Source organism: Echinops telfairi, unplaced genomic scaffold (genome assembly GCF_000313985.2).
Source record: "Echinops telfairi isolate 266 unplaced genomic scaffold, ASM31398v2 ScPeMD7_8;HRSCAF=38, whole genome shotgun sequence".
In the NCBI taxonomy this organism is placed as follows: Eukaryota; Metazoa; Chordata; class Mammalia; order Afrosoricida; family Tenrecidae; genus Echinops; species Echinops telfairi.
Genome location: NW_022103905.1, coordinates 19,456,678 through 19,461,455, shown reverse-complemented (window position 1 = coordinate 19,461,455; position 4,778 = coordinate 19,456,678). Strand labels below are relative to the sequence as shown.

General features: G+C 45.0%; 1 pseudogene; it reads right to left on the bottom strand.

The window, feature by feature from the left end:
* Window positions 1–2,191: 2,191 nt before the first annotated feature.
* On the bottom strand, window positions 2,192–2,917 carry LOC105979219 (annotated as a pseudogene).
* Window positions 2,918–4,778: the final 1,861 nt, after the last annotated feature.

Below are 4,778 nucleotides of genomic sequence, written 5' to 3'. Positions count from 1 at the left end.
CTCAAGGTCAGTGAGTGTTTGTTTGTTTGTTTGTTTGTTTGTTTGTTTGTTTCGGGTTGCTTCAAGTCACATACCGGACCAATTGAGATGAGAATGTCAACTTGAGGATTTTCCAGCCTCTTCACAAGTCTTTGTCCCTTTATCCCCGAGAACAGCCTCATTGAAACTCTCTTGGATTTGTAAGTCTCAGTCCAGAACTAGAAAAAGCTAAGCAGTTCCTACCATTTGAGAAATGGGAACCACTGAGCAGTGACTAATCGTGCTGCTAGGAAATGGGCCTGGACAACCTTTAATACCCATTCTAGCCCCGAGAGAGTCCATATTTTTGAGACGTGTGCTGTTAATAATCCTCCAAGGTCATTGGATGTCTTGGTTTTAAATAAAACAGGAGCAATAAGGACGTCCACCATGACAAACAGCACACCCGCTCACTGCGCCCTACCTTGTCTTAAATCGACAAACACTCTTTTGCTCGGGAAACTCAAGAAGGTGTTCAGAGGAGCCATGTAGAACACAGAACGGAGAAGAGAGCTTGTGCAGCCAGTTGCTCCTTGAACTTCAGAACAGATACATACTGGCTGCCCTTGCTCAACTTCTCTGCAGTGTGTTAGGAAAAAAGAGGCATTTGGCGGCAGTGGAAACTCACCGGAAGTCATGCCTTTAGAATGATTTTGTTTGCTATAAAACCTCCCTGGAATTCGCTTTCCTGGAACTCCCCAAGAATGGAAGCATTCACGCTAAACATCTTGCATTAGTCTCGCACTTTCCCCAGCCTGGGCCCTGTTCTGAGTGCTTTGTATGTATTAACTCCTCTAATCCTCATAATGATTACCAACCTGGAGGGACCAGGTAAGCCAAGCAGCATCAAAGGATAACAATATACTTGTGCTCCTTTGGGCCTGCTTCGGGTTCTGTGGTAGCCCTTGGTATGTATCTGGACCCATCTTTCCCAGTAGTTCACAGAAACACGGTGCTATGAATAGAAATGGACCTTGTAAAACAGGAAATTTTTCTAAGAAAATAAAAACCAGTTACCAGGGAGGACGCATCTTCCATAAAATTGTATTTAGGTTCTTTTAAGGTTCAAGTTGTTATAAAAATGTTAGCCCCTTTGCACTAGATTTATTCAGAGGTTTAGTCCCTAGGACTGATGATTTCCCCATTTAGCACTTAGAGCTATAAACTTTGACATCAAATGATTCTTGCCGTAGCTAAGCATATAGAAATGGGAGTGCTTTTACACGCCTCATTCTAGGAATTTTCCCAGGTGCTAAACCATACAAAAAACGAAGTTCCTGTTGTCTTTTTTGTAAGCTTATGAATGCAGTTTCTATTGAGGGGACTAGGAGAAGGGGGCGTGGTACAGGTGATGAGATCTTCAGGGAAAACACACATGGAAATGTTGGGCTTTCTCTCAGTCATCTGTAATTGGGAATGTTCTTCCCCTCATTTACAATGCTGTCCATGTATACACAGCAATTTGCTCTTATGAACACGGATTGTAGTTAGCGTTCTGTTGGGAGCAATTGGTGCTCTTTATCTGTGACACCATGAGCATTTAAAAAACAATATTTATAAATATCCTCTAGGGTGTAAAACAGTAGTGAAAAGCGAAAGAGGCTACGTCTAGAGACTTCAGCGATTTCTTAGTGCTCACTCGGTCTCTGAATAGCCTGTCCTCCCTGCCTCCATCTCTACATCTTTGTCGTTGCTGGTATTAACGTCACGATGCCCTTGAGTTATCATATCCTAGTATCGACCACCGGTTCGGGGTGACCTTGTGCTGAGTAGAGCCCAATGATGCCCACTTCTGAGCCACGGCCGTGACTGCTTGGTGTACTGGACCATGCTGATTCGCCGGGTTTTGATTAGGTGCTTTTGTTTTGTTTTGTCTCCTTAGTCAAATAGCTATTCAACTGCTGGGAGCCCCACGGTTATAAGACATGAGCGGAAAGGTGAGGTAAAAATGAGAGAGCCGAGTCTGGTGCACTGAGTCAAGGGGAAGTGCTCTAGGAAACAGAATAACAGATTGCTTCTTGCCTGCAAGGGGGCATGGCGGGTGGAAGGGGGGATGGAGATTATACAAGAAGACTTGCCTCTGAATTGTTGATGATACTCAGCGTAGACTAACTTTGTCTCTCCTCTCCCCATCGTTGGGCTTAATTGATCAGTTGTGCCTTTCAAGTGCTGTTCAAGGGGCCTTTTCTGTACTGGCTTGCATTTTTGCTTTAATGTCTTCTCCAGAACTAGGTCCTTTAGGTGTTTGGGGAGTGTTTTTTTTTGTTTGTTTGTTTCCTTTGTTTTGAAGGATTCTTGACCTTTGGATCTTAGTGTTGATGATTTTGAGTCTTTTCCATCCTAGTTTGATTTTTGTGCATTTCTTGGCCAGAGTAGCCCATATAGGTTTCTTCACTGGAGCTTTTCCTTCAGTTTCTTCATCATCATCATCATCTTCTTCATCATCAAGTTTTACTCTTTTTCTGGGGAACCTTGTTGCTGCGTGTGGGGGCAGACCGCTCTCCCGATGTCCTTCACAGTTTCACAGCCTCCTCCGCTTCATCCTCTGACTCCGTATCTTCGTCCACTGCTACTCAATGATGCCCACTAATGTGCATGGGCCCTGAGCCACCCTTCACCCGTAAGACTGCTGGGGGCGTGATTTCAAAGCCCCCGAGGGAGACCATTGGTTGTACAGACATTTCCATGGTTGCCAAAGTTATTTTCATGGGGCCGCCTTCGTCATTCATTGCTTCTGCTTTGCACCAGCACCAAAACTGACCGTTCTTAAAGATACCTGGGGCTCATGTTCATCCTTATCCACCTCAAAGTGATCATCTTTATCAGCCTTTAGTTCCCAACCAAGAAAATAGTTTTGGGGTCTCAGGGGGCTCATGTTCATAGGCATGCAATCGTCCATGGGGTTGTGGCACGCACTTGGGTGAGAGAAACAAAACGGAGGCACACCACTGCTGTTTCTGAATCCAGCAGCGCACGATGGAACCACATTCGGGCTCAGCAGCTGATTTGGGAACTAGATCTTCAGATCTTTCTTTCGTGTCTGAAAATGGCACTGAACCCCGTTCCGCATCATAGCCACACACGCGCCTCCGCTGACAGACAGGTATGGCTGTGCTTGAAGTGCATTGGCTGGGGTGCAAACCTGGTCCCCCACCTGTGTTGCTGGTTTTTGGTGGCATCGAGTCAGTTTGACCCATAACAACCTGTGAACAGCCAAAGGAAACCCCACCTGATTCTGCCCCACCCTCCGAAGTGTTCCCATGTGCCAGTCTATTGTTACAGGCACCGTATCCCTCCATCTCATCCAGGCTCTTCCTCTTCTGGGGTGCCCCTCTACTTTACCAAGCATGATGTCTTTCTCCAGGGACTCGTCTCTGCTGACATGTCCAAAGGATCGAGACCAGGTCTTGCCATTCTTGCCTCTGGCCATACTTCTTTCAAAACAGATATGTTTATTCTTTTGGAAGTCCACAGCATTTTCAATATTCTTAGCCAGCCCTAAAATTCAAGTGCATCAGTTCTTCTTTGTCTTCCTTATTCAATGTCCAACTTTCACATGCCTATGAAGCATTGAAAGCACCATGGTCAGGTGCACCTGAGTGACATCCTTGCTCTTCAGCACTTTACAGAAATGCTGTGCAGCAGGCGTTCCCAATGCAACATGTCCTTTGACCTCTTGACCATTGCTTCCACGAACATTGATGGTGCAGGCAAGTCCTTGACAAGGTCAATATCTTTTGTTTCCATGATCTTACCTCCCACATGGAAGGTGAGGATCCACCAGTGACCAACAGTCCCGGACACATGCCTTGAGTCCTCAAATTCTTCAGAGCGAAATGCTAATGCCACCTCCTGCAAAGCTCCGAAGATAGCACTTGAAATTTATATAGCATTTGAAAAATAATATTTGGTAGCAATTTTTCCTGGCATTTGAAATAACTGGTTACTCTTGTTGATCTTGATCTACCAGTTCTGGCAGTTAAAGAGTGGACATGTCGTTCTTTCTGTGACACCATGAATTGTGGGCCCCCCTTTTCTTTTTCAAATCCACAAATGTACCAATTGAATGATATGAATTAGAGAGAAACAGTCCTGTGCTAGTCCCACTGGCTCATGCCATGAAACAGAAGCGAAAGGATCAGTTTATGCAGACATATTTCAAGTCTCTAAAGCCTGTAGTTACAGAGCAACATCTTAGCAGGAGTGCCCATTCGATTGTGACAGGTTCTCTACAGAGGAAGGCTCAAAATTAGAGTGGAATACGAATAGATCCAGCAGCTTGTATTCTTAAGGTTCAATTAGCATTCCTAAAGTCCAATGCACACTTTTTTTTGGTAGCTTGGAATCTGTGTCCCCCCTAAGAACTAATTTTGCCTGCTTGTTGGGTTCATCGGCTAGGGTGTGACAGCCATCTCTAGCACCGTGTGGTCACATGGTTTTGTGGGAGAAGCACAGACTGAGGTACCAGATAGTTGTGGATGTGAGCCCTCGCTCTTACCAGTTGTATGGTCTTGGGCGGCCACTAAACCCATTCAGAGCTTCAGTTTACTCATTGATGACACAAATCACTGACTAAAACATCTTGCAAACCAGAAGTTGCTTTTGTGAGCCCAACCCAGAGCTGAATACAAATGGACATTCAATAAACATTTGAATGGATTAGTATGATTTTTTTTTTTTCCAGGGAAAATCCAACTGAAGAATCAGAAACACCTCCAACATCAGAAGCTCACAGTGGGGTAGTTTGTGGCCAGGGTATT